An 18,155-nucleotide genomic window follows, 5' to 3' on the forward strand; every position below is an offset into this window, starting at 1 on the left:
TAGGTGGGGGGTCCCTTGATTGTTCTAGGACATTGGGAGGGTAACCCCTCTTTTCAAATTTATTGGTCATGTCCTGGAGACGTTTGTTTCTCAGAGGGCCATCTGGGACGATGCGTTTGACTCTATGAAACTGGGATCTTGGGATAGAACGTTTGACTGGAGGGGGATGGAAACTTTGAAAATGAAGTATACTATTCCTATCCGTTGGTTTAATATAGAGGTCGGTGGATAGTAAGCCCTCACAATCTATAAGGACTATAGTGTCCAAAAAATTGATGGCGTGGTGGTCATAATTCATAGTGAATTTGATCCCTGGCCAGGCATCGTTGAGAAACGCAAAAAACTCCTGTAGGGACTCCAATGAGCCCCCCCAAATGCAAAATATGTCATCAATATAATGTTTCCAGAGGGAAACGTTATTGATATATAAGGGATGTTGATAAATGATAGAAGATTCAAAATCAGACATGTAGGTATTAGCATAAGGGGGCGCTACATTGGAGCCCATGGCAGTCCCACGGGTCTGCAGGAAGAAGGAACTCTGAAACAGAAAAAAGTTGTTATACAACACAGTTGTCAGAAGGTCCACACAAAGAATATATAGATATAGAATACCGGTGTTGTGGGATTCTCCTTTTTTAGGAATTGATGAGTCTTGACATCAAGGATGCCAAGTGAAGAGTATTTAGACAGAATGGACTCAATTTTCATACGGATCTCCGAAGTGGGATCCTTAGTGAGTTTAGTATATACCGTGGTATCACCTAGTTGTCTATTAATCTCAGATATATATGTTGCTTTGTCCATCACAACAAGGGACCCCCCACCTACCACCCCTGTCAGAAATACGGACAAACGCATTCCGTTTGTCCATCTCTACCACCCTGCTTCATATATACTGCATAAGTCCATTAGAAAACACTGGCACTTGTTGGCCACTGCTCATCCCAATGTGCCGGAATTCAGGGAACCCTTCTTACTCTGTTTCAAGAGACCGCCAAACCTTAGGGACAATTTAGTTAGGGCCGACATTGGCCCAAGCATCCCTCAAAGACAACGCTTCTTAGCCAAACCTAAAACGGGTACATTTCCCTGTTTACACTGTGCCCAGTGTAACAATATCCAAAGAGGTAATACTTTCCATCACCCCAGGTCTGGTAAAATCTTCCCCATCAAAGATTTTTTCACGTGCGATAAAATGCCCATGTGGCCTCCTCTACATCGGTGAAACTACACAGCCCGTGAGAAACAGGATCTCTAAACACAAGTCTACAATCCAGTGCAATAATCTACTACTACCAATCCCTAACCATTTTCAGTCCCATGGGCACTCGGTATCACAGCTCAGGTACCAAGTTATTGATTCAGTTCCACCTCCTAGGAGAGGTGGCGACAGGGTTACTTTATTAAAAAAACGGGAAGGGTTCTGGATTCATACATTGGAAACTCTCTCTCCCAAGGGTCTAAATAAGGATTATGACCTGATGGCATTTTTATAAGTGATTTAGAATGCTTTTCTGTTCAGACACTAATACTTTCTCTTTATCCCTCCAGAGTCGCCTCTATTGACCCACGGACACCGCTGAACACTGAATAGAAACCTGCACGTTTAGCATCTCTTCACCTCACCTATGTGTCCAATATGAACCGGTCTGCATCACCTCTCTAACTGATAAGTGCACTTGGTCATTTTGTACCTAGTCCTGTTTTCCTTTACTTTTCATTTATACCCTTCCCCTTTTAGTTTCCCCTTTTTCCTCTTCTCCCCTGTGTCATAACACACTCCCACAGTCAGGTAACCCCATTATGTCCACCAAGTAGCGATCCGTTCCGTTATTATTACACATTCCACTGCGGACACACGCCCGTTATACACTCCCAATCCAGTACAGACAGAGCCCCATCACTCTCTATGAGTGGAACGCATAAATCTCTCGGCGGTGGAACGCATTGAGTGACATCTCCATACACGCGTCACTTCCGCACATGCGCAGTGCAGTCCGGCCCACATCTGGAAACTGGAACTGCACTCCGGCTGGATCCCTCACACTGCTGGGTATATAGGAGTCCACTTCCTCGTGTCCTCTCCACAGCGGTGGATACCGCGGCACCACAGGACACAGGTACGCACTACCCGGCTTCCATCATTATACATGCCGATTTAGCACCAGCACGCACTGCCTCTCTGTATATACGCATATATATATACGTATGCTACGCTCTAACCCCTGCCAATATACTTTTATGTATAGGCTTTGTCCCTACCTAAGTGGAAATCCTCGTTTCATTACTACATTCATGCTACTGGTAAGACTACACCATCGCTTTCTCACAATCCTGCCTCACTTATAGGCGTTCAAACACCACCATTATTTTTCCCTCACAGGCTTCCATAGCAGTCTTCCTTACCACATATCCCTCTGTACGGTATGTTTCTAACAATGGCTAAGTATGTTGCATTATGCCATGATAAGTGACAGCTTTCTACAGTGAATTCACCTTTGTCTGTCATGTAGCCACTATGAACATTATCTGTGGTATTCGCTTGTATATACTTTTGTTTTTCTTGTTTTTTTCCCTGTTTTTTGTTCCAATTTTACTTCATTCATGATGGTCTGTTACATTGTATATGTCTGTATGCATCTTTTCAGTTACTGATGAAGGCCCCGTGTAGGGACCGAAACGTCTTTATCACGCATTGGGATCAATAAATTCTTTTCAGTTTTTCACCGCAAAGTTGAGTGCTGGGTTATGTTTAACTCATTTATTTTTAAACAGCACAATGACCCCAAACACACCTCCAGGCAGTGTAAGGGCTAATTGACCAAGAAGGAGAGTGATGGGGTGCTACGCCCGATGACCTGGCCTCCACAGTCACCAGACCTGAACCCAATCGAGATGGTTTGGGGTAAGCTGGGCGCAGAGTGAAGGTAAAAGGGCCAACAAGTGGTAAGCATCTCAGGGAACTCCTTCAAGATTGTTGGAAGACCATTTCTGGTGACTACCTATTGAAGCTCATCAAGATTATGCCAAGAGTGTGCAAAGCAGTAATGAAAGCAAAAGGTGGCTACTTTGAAGAACCTAGAATATAAGACATAATTTCAGTTGTTTCACACTTTTTTGTTAAGTATATAATTCCACATGTGTTAATTCATAGTTTTGATGCCTTCAGTGTGAATGTACAATTTTCATAGACGTGGATGAAACATCAAATATTATATCTCAGGTCACGACCCCGGGACCTTTCTCCATACAACATCTGAAGAGATACGGATCAGAGACTTTGAAAGGGATTTGCGGAGATTTCCAGCATTAGATTTACATTCGATAACATTAGCTGAATATCATAAAGTACACCGCATCCCTAGAGGCCTCAGGGTCCCACTCAGACCGACATTATTTCAGGATAATACTGATTATTGTGTCAAATTCGAATCTATTCTCAACAAATGTTCCATGGACCTTATAGTTTTGACAATTGATTTTTTACAGAAGGAAATTACGGGTTTGAAAACTAAAATCTCCACGAGTGAACAACAACTGACCGATACTACTTCACCTGAGGATTTCAAGGTATTGAAAACTAAACTTGATAATACTATTGTAACAACTCTGCTGGCATCACGGCATGGCCTCTCATCTCTCACACTATCTTACCCACTGCTCCAGGCCATGATGTGGTTTCGGTTTCTTGCCAGCTCCATATTCTGTTCCTCTGCTCTCTGCATGCTTCCTGGCTGTGTGTATAGGGGGGCGGCGCCTGAACTCTCTGGTTCTTATAGGAATCAGGTGCACCTGTCTAATCTGTTCCTGACCAATTACCAAGAGGCCTCCAGTATTTAGTGCAGCTCCACCCAGTGGACGGGGCCTGTGCAATGTGTTAGCTCAGTTTGTGTTTAGCTTCTGAGTTTGCCAGGCCTTGCTCTGTGTTACTCCCTCACTAGAGGCTTTTCTCTGTGTTCTTGCCTTGATCTCGTTGTCCACCCTCCAGGAGGCAGAATATCCTGGTCCCTGTGTCTTTGTTCATGTTCCTTGTCTTGTTCCATTACCTTGTCTGAACTTAGCCTTATCTCGGTCTCCTTGTCTGTGGCTTCCTTCCCTGCTGTGTCTTTCCTTGTGTTCTCAGTCTGCTTACGCTCCACACTCTTGCGGCTTTGCCTGCTCTGTACCTTTGTGGCTTTACCTCTGCTCCGCACTCCTGCGGTTCTGCTCCGTTCTACTGTGCTCCGCTTCTCTTGCTGCAGTAATTTCTTGCTACAGCTCCTCTCCGCATTCCTTGCGGTTCTGCTCTGCTTTGCTGCTACAGAAACCTCCTGCTGCAGCTCCTCTCCACATTCCTTGTGGCTCCGCTCTGCTTAGCTTCTGCTGCTGCAGTAATCTCTTGCTGCAGCTCCTCTCCGCATTTCTTGTGGTTCTGCTCTGCTTTGCTGCTGCAGAAACCTCTTGCTGCAGCTCCTCTCCACATTCCTTGTGGTTCCGCTCTGCTTAGCTTCTGCTGCTGCAGTAATCTCTTGCTGCAGCTCCTCTCCATATTCCTTGTGGTTCTGCTCTGCTTAGCTTTTATTGCTGCGCTATCTCTTGCTGCTCTACCGCTCCTATCCGCAGCCTTGCGGTTCTCTTCCTGTGTGAACAGGTCCCAATCTGTTCCTTCATTCTCCTTTCCTTCTGGCTTGTTTCCATACCTGCATCTCCTGTGTGAACAGGTCCCAACCTGTTCCTTTATGCCTCATTCCTTTCTGCTTGTTTCCTTTCCTGCACCTCCTTTGTGAACAGGTCCCTACCTGTTCCTCCATACTACATATCCGTACCTGCACCTCCAGTGTGAACAGGTCCCTACCTGTTCCTTCATACACCACATAAACCAGCCCTGTGTTCTCTGCCGTGCCTGCCAGCCCTGTGTTCTCTGCCGTGCCTGCCAGCCCTGTGTTCTCTCCTGTGTCTCTGCCAGCCCTGTGTCTCAGCGGTGCCAGCCTACTCGTCTGAGTTTCAGCCGTGCTCTTCTGCCAGTCCTGCCTGATGCCCGCACCAATCCTGGTGTTCCTGTCTCCCAAGTGGGATCAGCAGCCACAGCCAGACACCACCCTGGAGTAGCACCTGGCAGCTGCCTGCTGCACAAGCCTGACCTCACCATCAGAGGCTCCAGTGAAATCCCAGGCAGCTGTCATAGTCATGCCCCTTCCAGGGTAGTCTGGTTTGTGGCACAGTGGGGCCACAAACCCCCCGAGCTCATGCCCACCAGTCAGGGCGTGAGTGTGACAACTATCTCTGTGTTTTGCAACAGTTTACAAGATAAGAAGAGAACGAAGTTCCTGAGAGACACAGACGACTATAGGAATAATCAAATGTATCGATGGCACTCCACTGGCTCCTTCAGAGGATCCAGAACATTCCGGAGAAACAACAGCTCTATCTCCACCAGTTCGGACAGTGATTTTGGAGCTCCACGGGGATCTTTTTTAGAGGAACGTCGTGCCTGCCCACATCAAGGAAGACGCAGAGGGGAAGGAGGAAACGTGGATCGACAGAGAATGGCTACGAGATCTCAGGTAGGGATACCTCTACCGCCAACAATATCATGTACAACATCTCTTCCCAGATCCTCTCCCATACAGAAATGACACTTCTTCAAAAAGGTCTAACCTTTTGTCCAGTACCTCACTTTGATACATTTCAGGTTGATCAAGAACTGCATTGTTTTTTCAGAACTTTGAGACTTAAAGTACATTTCTCCCACATATCACAGGATGTTACTCCTAGTTCAACATCGGCTCAAACATGCTTTTCATTGAAATCCCTTGGTTTGAGGAATCCCAGCACATTTCAACCGCCACAGTCGTATCATCCTGTGGAGACCTTTATTGAAGTTGTACAAAGGGATGTTAAAGTCGTTTTGGAGTCGATAGATAAGTGTCTTGTCAAAATAAAGAATAATTTGTCTAAGGAAGAATACAGGTCACTGATCGATTTAAAAAATAATAGGGATTTAATTATAAAACCTGCTGATAAGGGGGTGCAATTGTGGTGTTAGATAGGTCTTATAATATTGATGAAATTCGCTCACAGCTTGGGGATATCAATACTTACACACCTATACCTAATAACCCCACCTTTGATATAGGGAGACAGATTAAAGAACTGCTGTTACATTATCAATAATCGGGAACAATCAACCAGAAATCGGGGGATTTTTTGATTAATGTCCATCCGGTCATTCATGTGTTTTATACATTTCCAAAAGTTCATAAAAACCTGCTTAGACCCCCCGGGAGACCCATAGTAGCCTCTACCAATTCAATTCTGTCACCACAAGCAATAACACTAGAGAAGATTTTATCCCCAATCGTACCAAATATGAGTTCTTATTTGAAGGATACCACACATTTCTTACAATTATTGAAAGACATTGGCCCCTTACCCCCAGGTATTATATTGGTCACTATGGATGTCACCAGTTTATATACCAACATTGGACACCAGGAAGGCCTGGAATCACTAACCAGATTTATTACAACAATGATGACACTCAGATCTACCTCTCGGGCCCAGATGTCACCTCTCTGCTCTCCAGAATCTCAGAGTGTCTATCAGCCATATCCTCCTTCTTCTCCTCTCACTTCCTCAAGCTCAATGTGGACAAATCTGAACTCATTATCTTTCCTCCATCACGCATATCTTCCCTACCTGATCTATCTATCAAAATAAATGAAATCACACTTTCCCCGTCCCCAAAATCCGCTGCCTCGAAGTAACCCTTGACTCTGCCCTGTCCTTCAAACCGCACATCCAAGCTCTCGCCACCTCCTGTTGCCTCCAGCTCAAAAATATTTCCAGAATCTGTTGTTTCCTCAACCCACACTCTACCAAAATGCTCGTGCATGCCCTAATCATCTCCCGCCTCGACTACTGCAACATACTCCTCTGTGGCCTACCTTCTAAGGCTAGGTTCACATTGCATTAGTGGGTGATCGCTAACGGACAGCGTTGCACGGCGATAATGTCACAATTAACGCCGTGCAATGGGTCCGTTAGCGCACCCATTGACAGCAATGTTGTTTCAGCCTGAAGCGCATCGCTAGCGCGTGCCTTTTTCGGCACGCGCTAGCGATGTGCCGTTCTTTTGTGGCGCGCCTCGGACGCTGCTTGCAGCGTCCGCGGTGCGCCCGAGGTCTGTTCCCCGCTCTCGCAGATCGGGGATCTGCGAGAGCGGGGACGTTAGCGCGACCCCTATATGCGGCCCCCACAAATACATTGCGTTAGCGCAATCCGCTAGCGCTAAACGGATTGCCCTAACACAATGTGAACCTAGCCTAACACTCTCGCACCCCTCCAGTCCATCCTTAACTCTGCTGCCCGACTAATTAATCTCTCTTCTTGCCACACTCCTGCTTCCCCTCTTTGTAAATCCCTTCACTGGCTCCCAATTTCCCAGCGTATCCAGTTTAAATTACTAACACTGACCTACAAAGCCATCCATCACCTTTCTCCTCCATATATTTCCACACTAATCTCTCAATATCTTCCCTCACGTAATCTCCGGTCCTCCCAAGACCTCCTCCTCTCCTCCACGCTTATTCGCTCCTCACCCAATCGCCTCCAAGACTGCTCCCGAATATCACCCATCCTCTGGAATTCAGTGCCCCAGCACGTCCGGTTATCCACTACTTTTGGATCCTTCAAAAGAAACCTGAAAACCCATCTCTTCAAAGAAGCTTACAGCCTGTAAAGACCACACGGCCACCTCAACACCATTGGAGCTACTGCAACCCTCGACCTACTGTCTCCTTAATCCTGTAGAATGTAAGCCCGCCTCTGTACCAGTCTGTCATTGTTAGTTTTGTTTACTGTAAGTGATATTTGTATTTTGATGTAACCCCTTCTCATGTACAGCACCATGGAATCAATGGTGCTATATAAATAAATAATAATAATAATAATATTGGATGCATAAACTACAGACACTCTTTCCACTGGGCCTCAACAGGGAATATGAAGTCATGTATTAGGTAATTATCTCTAGGCAGACCCTTTACTGCTTATTCCTATGTTCTCTTACTAACTTTCATATAGGGTCCATTTTCATTAGGTTTCATTAGGTATGATATGGAGGTTCTCTATGTATTTATTTATTTACTTATTTACATTTGTATGAGATTCATGCCATTTATTGTATATATACCAATTTTTGCTATTACGCAGTTTAATAAATTGTCCTGGCATCCGATAATAATTTATTTTTTTCTTCTTTCTGCAGCAGGCAGGCACCGATCCTCGCTAGTCATGGGTGCGCGGTTGTCATATGATCTGCCGGCCTCTTCCGCTTCTTTCGTCTTCATTCGGCTCACCACGGCGACCTGCGCATGCGCACTCCATTTCGCAATCTTTCCCGGTCACTCGGAAGCGCTCTCATACAGAGGTTATCTAATATGTATAAGAGGACGCACAACGCGGCCTCTGAGTGCCGCACCACGGACTTTGGTCGCTCGGACTTGCTTCTTAGGTAAGGTACTGTAGTTGTTCGTTTGGGATCTTTTTTTTTTTCCTCTGGTGTATTTCACACTGAACGTGGGTCGTAGGGTATAAAGCCACCATCTTTGCATTACATAACCTTTGGTAATGCAATATAGGCATATAAATAAGCAAGGGGCTCCCTTCCATTATCAGACCCATCTTATTCATCATATGCACCTAGAACTATATCCCCTGATTTTACTGCTGCCAATAATGAATCTTTCTTCTCCTTTTTTTTTTTTTTTTATATATGGACTAAATTCACCTTCCTATATATAGACATAATCCTGAACTAAGATTATTATATATGTCATATATACTATTACGTACACAAGCAGGCGCGTATGTATACTGTAAATGTAGGTGATATATACCTTCTTTTGACACTGATAATTTAGTATTCAATAGATAGATGTGATTCTACTCATATGTATATTTCAAGTTTGTTTATTCATTTTTGGAAATGTGATGAAGCCTGTTTAATTTTCTTTTTAATTTTCTTTATGTAATATTCTTTTGATATATGATTGAGAATTTAACCAATGTTCATGTCATTTCACACATAGGTATTTCTTGAAAAAGGCTTATAACAAGCCGAAACGTCGAATTTTGATACCTGAATCATTTATCTTATTTTGCTACAGTGTGCGGGATATGTCATGGAATGAAATATCATCTTTTTGAAATGTAATAAATTACTATTCACTTGGAACTTTTTAGTGTGCCGGAGTTATTTTTGAGATTTGTACAATTTTCATAGTCATGAAAATACAGAAAAATCTTTAAATGAGAAGGTGTGTCCAAACTTTTGGTCTGTACTATACAGTTTGTTTGGACACACCTTCTCATTCAAAGATTTTTCTGTATTTTCATGACTATAAAAATTGTACATTCACACTGAAGGCATCAAAATTATGAATTAACACATGTGGAATTATATACTTAACAAAAAAGTGTGAAACAGCTGAAATTATGTCTTATGTTCCAGGTTCTTCAAAGTAGCCACCTTTTGCTTTGATTACTGCTTTGCACACTCTTGGCATTCTCTTGATGAGCTTCAAAAGGTAGTCACGGGAATGGTTTTCAATTCACAGGTGTGCCCTGTCAGGTTTAATAAGTGGGATTTCTTGCCTTATAAATGGGGTTGGGACCATCAGTTGTGTTGTGCAGAAGTCTGGTGGATACACAGCTGATAGTCCTACTGAATAGACTGGTAAAATTTGTATTATGGCAAGCAGCTAAGTAAAGAAAAACGAGTGGCCATCATTACTTTAAGAAATGAAGGTCAATCAGTCCAAAAAATTGGGAAAACTTTGAAAGTGTCCCCAAGTGCAGTGGCAAAAACCATCAAGCGCTACAAAGAAACTGGCTCACATGAGGACCGCCCCAGGAAAGGAAGACCAAGAGTCACCTCTGCTTCTGAGGATATGTTTATCCGAGTCACCAGCCTCAGAAATCGCAGGTTAACAGCAGCTCAGATTAGAGACCAGGTCAATGCCACACAGAGTTCTAGCAGCAGACACATCTTTACAACAACTGTTAAGAAGAGACTTTGTGCAGCAGGCCTTCATGGTAAAATAGCTGCTAGGAAACCACTGCTAAGGACAGGCAACAAGCAGAAGAGACTTGTTTGGGCTAAAGAACACAAGGAATGGACATTAGACCAGTGGAAATCTGTGCTTTGGTCTGATGAGTCCAAATTTGAGATCTTTGGTTCCAACCACCGTGTCTTTGTGCGACGCAGAAAAGGTGAACGGATGGACTCTACATGCCTGGTTCCCACCGTGAAGCATGGAGGAGGAGGTGTGAAGGTGTGGGGGTGCTTTGCTGGTGACACTGTTGGGGATTTATTCAAAATTGAGGGCATACTGAAACAGCATGGCAACCACAGCATCTTGCAGCGGCATGCTATTCCATCCGGTTTGCGTTTAGTTGGACCATCATTTATTTTTCAACAGGACAATGACCCCAAACACACCTCCAGGCTGTGTAAGGGCTAATTGACCAAGAAGGAGAGTGATGGGGTGCTACGCCCGATGACCTGGCCTCCACAGTCACCAGACCTGAACCCAATCGAGATGGTTTGGGGTGAGGTGGACCGCAGAGTGAAGGCAAAAGGGCCAACAAGTGCTAAGCATCTCTGGGAACTCCTTCAAGATTGTTGGAAGACCATTCCCCGTGACTACCTCTTGAAGCTCATCAAAATTATGCCAAGAGTGTGCAAAGCAGTAATCAAAGCAAAAGGTGGCTACTTTGAAGAACCTAGAATATAAGACATAATTTCAGTTGTTTCACACTTTTTTGTTAAGTATATAATTCCACATGTGTTACCGTATTTTTCGGACTATAAGACGCATCGTACCATAAGATGCACCCCAATTTTGGGGTGAAAATTGCAGAAAAAAATATTTTTTATAAGATGGGGGTTCGTGTTATTGTCCGAATTTAAGATATCTTACCTGAGGGCAGGCGGTGGCAGAGCAGGGTCACAGGAGGCATGGTGTCAGCAGAGGTGCGGTAATGCTGAGGCGCGGTGGGTGGTACGGCATGCACCTGAGCAGGGTCCCTTCCTGCTTAGGTGGGCGCCGCCATGGCCTGTGGTCCATAGGGGGGTAGCGGCAGTGCTGTGGCGGTGGCAGATGTGCGGTCACTTCCTCAGGTGAGGTGACGCCGCGGCCCGGTATCCAAGGTGAGCAGCAGAGCTGTGTTAATCACCAGTTTCTCGGTGGCCATCTTCCTGAGGCCGTGCATGCGCAGATTGAGTACTCTGCTTCCCAGGGCTTCAGGAAAGGGAGGGAGGCCGCGCGTGCGCAGATGGAGATCGAGGTGGCCATTTTCCTGAAGTCGAGATCTCAATCTGCGAACTCGGCTTCAGGAAGATGGCCACCGCCACCGAGAAGGCAGTGACTCGCCCAGCTCTGCTGCTCGCCTTGGATACCGGGCTGTGGCGTCACCTCACCTGTGGAAGGGACCCTGCTCACGCCATACTGCTCACTGTGCCTCATCATCCCCGTGCCTCTGCCGGTAAGCCTGCATTCCAACTATAAGACGCACCCCCCATATTCCTCACAATTTTTGGGGGAAAAAGTGCGTCTTATAGTCGTAAAAATACGGTAATTCATAGTTTTGATGCCTATATATATATATATATATATATATATATATATATATATATATATATATACAGGTCCTTCTCAAAAAATTAGCATATAGTGTTAAATTTCATTATTTACCATAATGTAATGATTACAATTAAACTTTCATATATTATAGATTCATTATCCACCAACTGAAATTTGTCAGGTCTTTTATTGTTTTAATACTGATGATTTTGGCATACAACTCCTGATAACCCAAAAAACCTGTCTCAATAAATTAGCATATCAAGAAAAGGTTCTCTAAACGACCTATTACCCTAATCTTCTGAATCAACTAATTAACTCTAAACACATGCAAAAGATACCTGAGGCTTTTAAAAACTCCCTGCCTGGTTCATTACTCAAAACCCCCATCATGGGTAAGACTAGCGACCTGACAGATGTCAAGAAGGCCATCATTGACACCCTCAAGCAAGAGGGTAAGACCCAGAAAGAAATTTCCCAACAAATAGGCTGTTCCCAGAGTGCTGTATCAAGGCACCTCAATGGTAAGTCTGTTGGAAGGAAAAAATGTGGCAGAAAACGCTGTACAACGAGAAGAGGTGACCGGACCCTGAGGAAGATTGTGGAGAAGGACCGATTCCAGACCTTGGGGAACCTGAGGAAGCAGTGGACTGAGTCTGGTGTGGAAACATCCAGAGCCACCGTGCACAGGCGTGTGCAGGAAATGGGCTACAGGTGCCGCATTCCCCAGGTAAAGCCACTTTTGAACCATAAACAGCGGCAGAAGCGCCTGACCTGGGCTACAGAGAAGCAGCACTGGACTGTTGCTAAGTGGTCCCAAGTACTTTTTTCTGATGAAAGCAAATTTTGCATGTCATTCGGAAATCAAGGTGCCAGAGTCTTGAGGAAGACTGGGGAGAAGGAAATGCCAAAATGCCTGAAGTCCAGTGTCAAGTACCCACAGTCAGTGATGGTGTGGGGTGCCATGTCAGCTGCTGGTGTTGGTCCACTGTGTTTCATCAAGGGCAGGGTCAATGCAGCTAGCTATCAGGAGATTTTGGAGCACTTCATGCTTCCATTGGCTGAAATGCTTTATGGAGATGAAGATTTCATTTTTCAGCATGACCTGGCACCTGCTCACAGTGCCAAAACCACTGGTAAATGGTTTACTGACCATGGTATTACTGTGCTCAATTGGCCTGCCAACTCTCCTGACCTGAACCCCATAGAGAATCTGTGGGATATTGTGAAGAGAAAGTTGAGAGACGCAAGACCCAACACTCTGGATGAGCTTAAGGCCGCTATTGAAGCATCCTGGGCCTCCATAACATCTCAGCAGTGTCACAGGCTGATTGCCTCCATGCCACGCCGCATTGAAGCAGTCATTTCTGCCAAAGGATTCCCGACCAAGTATTGAGTGCATAACTGTACATTATTATTTGATGGTTTTTTGTTTGTTTTTAAAAAACACTTTTATTTGATTGGACGGGTGAAATATGCTAATTTATTGAGACAGGTTTTTTGGGTTATCAGGAGTTGTATGCCAAAATCATCAGTATTAAAACAATAAAAGACCTGACAAATTTCAGTTGGTGGATAATGAATCTATAATATATGAAAGTTTAATTGTAATCATTACATTATGGTAAATAATGAAATTTAACACTATATGCTAATTTTTTGAGAAGGACCTGTGTATATATATATATATATATATATATATATATATATATATATATATATATACATATATATATACACTCACCGGCCACTTTATTAGGTACACCATGCTAGTAACGGGTTGGACCCCCTTTTGCCTTCAGAACTGCCTCAATTCTTCGTGGCATAGATTCAACAAGGTGCTGGAAGCATTCCTCAGAGATTTTGGTCCATATTGACATGATGGCATCACACAGTTGCCGCAGATTTGTCGGCTGCACATCCCAAAGATGCTCCATACAAGGCAGGATGGATCCATGCTTTCATGTTGTTTACGCCAAATTCTGACCCTACCATCCGAATGTCGCAGCAGAAATCGAGACTCATCAGACCAAGCAACGTTTTTCCAATCTTCTACTGTCCAATTTCGATGAGCTTGTACAAATTGTAGCCTCAGTTTCCTGTTCTTAGCTGAAAGGAGTGGTACCCGGTGTGGTCTTCTGCTGCTGTAGCCCATCTGTCTCAAAGTTCGACGCACTGTGCGTTCAGAGATGCTCTTAGGCCTACCTTGGTTGTAACGGGTGGCGATTTGAGTCACTGTTGCCTTTCTATCAGCTCGAACCAGTCTGCCCATTCTCCTCTGACCTCTGGCATCAACAAGGCATTTCCGCCCACAGAACTGCCGCTCACTGGATTTTTTTTCTTTTTCGGACCATTCTCTGTAAACCCTAGAGATGGTTGTGCGTGAAAATCCCAGTAGATCAGCAGTTTCTGAAATACTCAGACCAGCCCTTCTGGCACCAACAACCATGCCACGTTCAAAGGCACTCAAATCACCTTTCTTCCCCATACTAATGCTCGGTTTGAACTGCAGGAGATTGTCTTGACCATGTCTACATGCCTAAATGCACTGAGTTGCCGCCATGTGATTGGCTGATTAGAAATTAAGTGTTAACAAGAAGTTGGACAGGTGTACCTAATAAAGTGGCCGGTGAGTGTATATATATACACACACACACACACACACACACACACACACACACACACACACACACACACACACACACACACAGTGGTCCAAAAGTAGGTGGACAGTATGTGTAATAGGGTTGTGAAGGGGAGATTTATCAAACATGATGCAAAGTGAAAGTGAAGCTCACTCAGTTGCCCTTAGCAACCAATCAGATTCCACATTTCATTCTTCACAGACTCTTTGGAAAATGAAAGGTGGAATCTGATTGGTTGCTAAGGGCAACAGAGTTTCACTTTACACCATGTTTGATAAATCTCCCCCTTCATAACCCTATTACACATACTGTCCCTATATATATTATTAATACATCATCACACACATCACAGTACACACAACACAAAAACAGATCATTACAGACATCACCGTACACACAACACATAACCTACATCTAAGCACATAATTTTTTTTTCTTTTAGTCTTCTGATTCTGCGGCTCAGTCTAGATGTCCTCAAAGCGTCTCCCAGGGTCGTCGGCGTGAGCGTCAGGGCAGTTGCCATCGAGTAAGCACCTTTTTTTCTTTTTTTTTTTCATCCTCTTTATGTTGTTTTGATTTGAATCTAATGTCTTTGTTTTTTGTCTTTTTTAACAGGCTTCACAGCGTGCTCCTGACTCGGACGGTGAGGAGGCCGGGCTAGATATCAACCTCCCCATCGATCTAATCCGAGAGCGGGAGTCGCTGTGGAACATGGGGGACCGCCGCCACGCAGATCTTGGTGTTACCTGTCGGCTCTGGGAGCAAGTATGTCAACAACTTGTGGACCACTGGGAGGACCTCGATGTTCGGGCCCAGAATCATGCGCGTAAGTATTCACAGTTGTTATGTTGCTGGATGTAATGTATTGTATACTAACCAATTTATGCTTTCACTTTACAGGCAAAAGAGTTGTCAAGCGGTGGCGGTCAAACAGGGATCGCTTCAAGAATGAGTTTAACAAGGAGATGCAGGACCCAAGTGGATCGGGAGGACGCAGGAGCAAGTATAAGTATGCAAGAGCCTTGTCGTTCCTCTGGTCTGGTGAGCAGAAGGTAAATATTACCCACCCCATTTAATAAAAAATGTCTATCAATTTTTTTAGGGTTTCAGCCAGGGCCAAGCAATATCAATATATTAATTCATTTTTTTTTCTTTTTTCCACAGCACCTTCTGCAGCACTCGGGAGCCTGCAGAGTTGAACCCTTCTGGAGCAATCCCTCAGGAGACTGCCACCGCGGGACACTTTGGCAGACCCGACCCTCTGCACCTTCCCAGCCTTCCCTCACATCTGATCCCTCGGTCTCATCCACCCGCGCTGGAGCATCGTGGCAGACTTCGTTACATGAAGCTGCTGGTGAGGAGATAGCTTTTCCTTTACCCCACCCCTCTGACACTGCTGCCACCTCTAGAACACCTGTAGGTTCTGGGCGGCAGTGCCAGAGGGGTCAGGAAAAGAGCTGTGCGCCCGAGTTCTTGCATCTGAATGCAGCCTTTCAGAACTGTCTCAAACTGTTGTCTGAGCAAATGCCTGCAGGATTTAATTTGCTCAACAACAGTATTCTTGAGTTGCACACACGTCTGGATAGGATGCATTCAGATGCAAGTAAATCGCCTAATCACTTCTTTTTCCAGGCAGTACTCGAGCGCATAGACAAGCTATCTCCTGACCAGCAGGTGCATGTAATGCAAGCCTGCCAGTTTGCCCTAGCGCATGTTACCTCCCAAGCCTCTCCACCCACCCCGGTAATTCCTCCACCACCTGACCCCCCCCTCCAGCCACTGTCCCTCCTCCCCCTCCTATACAATACCATCATTCTGCCCTGTACTAGCAGTCTGCCCCATACCAGCAGTCTGTCCCGTAGCAGCAATCTTCCCCGTACCAGCCTTCTGCCCTGTACCAGTTCTCACCCACTTCACCTGCGCCTCCACTCCCTGCCCAACCTCTACTCCCTGCCCACTGCCACCAGTCTCCTTCCACACCCATCATGCCCCCAACACAACCCTCTTTTCCTCCCACCACCTCTTCTGCCTCCCAATCCCTCCACTCCACCCCTCAAACCTTCCAAAATCCCAACACTACTGCCGCTTTTATGTCCACACATTCTCTTTCTTTCTCCACCCCTTCACCTTCTGTTTTTCTCCTGATCCGTCACCACCACATTCCTCGCTCCACACTCCCACTGTCGAAGTGTCCCAATCACACAGCCCCTCCATTATTATCTCCACCCCACACTTTTTAAATTTATAAAAAAAATATAAAAATATTTGTAAATAAAACAATTTTTGGGTTTTAAAATTTTGTGTTTCATTTATTAAATTATAAGGTTTAATACTTTGGGTAAAACAGGTACAATACTTTGGGTAAAATCCAAACAGATACGCCACTTTGGGTAAAACAGGTACAATACTTTGGGTAAAACCAAAACGGGTACAATACTTTGGGTAAAACACAGCCAGTTCCAATACTTTGGGTGAAATAGCCAGGACCAATACTTTGGGTAAAACCCAACCAGGTCCAATACTTTGGGTTACAAGGGTAAAGACTAATTTTTCAAACTATTTCATCCTGCCTTGAGGTGAAATAAAGTATTCAGCAACTTTGTCCCTCATTCTGGAAACTGACACAGAACTGTTCTGATAATCATGCAAGTTTGTTTCTTCAAAGTGGTCATCAATGGAAATCTGTTCCTTGCATATAACAAAATTGTGCAGGACCACACAAGCTTTAACCACCTCATCAACAGTGTCAGTCTTCAGGTTGATAGCAGTTAACAGAACTCGCCATTTTACTGTTAGAATCCCAAAAGCGCACTCCACCATTCTTCGTGCTCATGTTAGACGGTAATTAAAAGTTCTTTTAGTTGGTGTCAATCCACTACTTGAGTAAGGCTTAAGCAGGTGGTCTGAGAGTTGGAACGCTTTATCTCCAACACATACAAAAGGCATTGGCTGACCCGAGGTTTCAGGCAGCGGTATTGGTGGTGGAAATTGGAATGTGTTTCCATAGAGATGACGCCCCATTGCAAACACTTTAAAAACTTGGGAATCATTGGAGCGGCCATAGGCCCCAATATCGACCGCTATAAATTTGTATTCTGCATCGGCAATGGCCATGAGCACAATGGAGAAATATTTTTTGTAGTTAAATAATTCAGATCCAGATGCAGCAGGTTTCACAAAGCGGATATGTTTCCCATACACTGCACCCAAGCAATTGGGAAACTGACAAATTTGTTGAAATATTCCAGCTCTTTCCAGCCAACTCTCCGTTGTGGGATGTGGTATAAATTCACCTTGAAAAGAGTCCCACAATGCACGGCAGGTGTGCTTGCAATTCCCGATATCGTAAAAATCCCAAGTCTGAACTGAAAATGTAGTGACGAAAGGGATTCTCCAGTTGCAAGGAATCTGAGAAAAAAAGAAAGCAAACATTAGTACAAAATACCAGCAATAACATAACAGTTATGTCAGCTTTAACAGTAGGAGATACAATAAAAATAATTATTAAAAAATATCAGCAACAACATTACAGTTATAAGTGTGCTTTAACAGTAGGAGATACAATAAAAATGGCTTACCTAAGAGTCACCATCAGACGCTCTGCCGCTGACACTGAGAAGCTGCAACATGTATCACTTCTTGTGATCAGGTGTCCAATCCGCTCCACCAACAAGTCAAAGTTCTCCGCTTTCATCTGCACGTATCTGAAAAACTTCTCCGGGTTTCCTCGTAACTCCATGTATAAAGTGGAATAAACCCCACGCATCATTCTCTGTGCTGTTATTGGGTGAATCCAAAAACGCCGTCACCGCAGACGCATGATGCACTGCTGTCTCTCTCGCTCCTTCTCCAGAACAATCGCTTTCAAACGATTTACCTC

General features: G+C 44.5%; 2 long non-coding RNA genes across 7 annotated transcripts; both read left to right on the forward strand.

The window, feature by feature from the left end:
• Positions 1-1,990: 1,990 nt before the first annotated feature.
• On the forward strand, positions 1,991-9,428 carry LOC143809688 (uncharacterized). 6 transcript variants are annotated; one of them, XR_013222400.1, is made up of 8 exons: positions 1,991-2,123; positions 2,253-2,307; positions 2,387-2,427; positions 2,779-2,949; positions 3,493-3,573; positions 5,282-5,546; positions 7,548-7,797; positions 8,252-9,428. It is a non-coding gene; the product is annotated as an uncharacterized LOC143809688 (long non-coding RNA). The 6 variants fall into 6 exon arrangements; XR_013222397.1 differs by lacking the exon at positions 7,548-7,797 and having other exon boundaries at positions 8,252-8,497; positions 9,075-9,270; XR_013222398.1 differs by lacking the exon at positions 7,548-7,797 and having other exon boundaries at positions 2,779-3,063.
• A 1,968-nt stretch (positions 9,429-11,396) lies between these two features.
• Positions 11,397-16,523, forward strand: LOC143809689 (uncharacterized). The gene is made up of 4 exons (XR_013222402.1): positions 11,397-11,532; positions 14,739-14,801; positions 14,891-15,101; positions 15,176-16,523. It is a non-coding gene; the product is annotated as an uncharacterized LOC143809689 (long non-coding RNA).
• The last annotated feature ends 1,632 nt before the right edge of the window (positions 16,524-18,155 follow it).

This window comes from Ranitomeya variabilis, chromosome 2, assembly GCF_051348905.1.
Source record: "Ranitomeya variabilis isolate aRanVar5 chromosome 2, aRanVar5.hap1, whole genome shotgun sequence".
Taxonomy (NCBI): Eukaryota; Metazoa; Chordata; class Amphibia; order Anura; family Dendrobatidae; genus Ranitomeya; species Ranitomeya variabilis.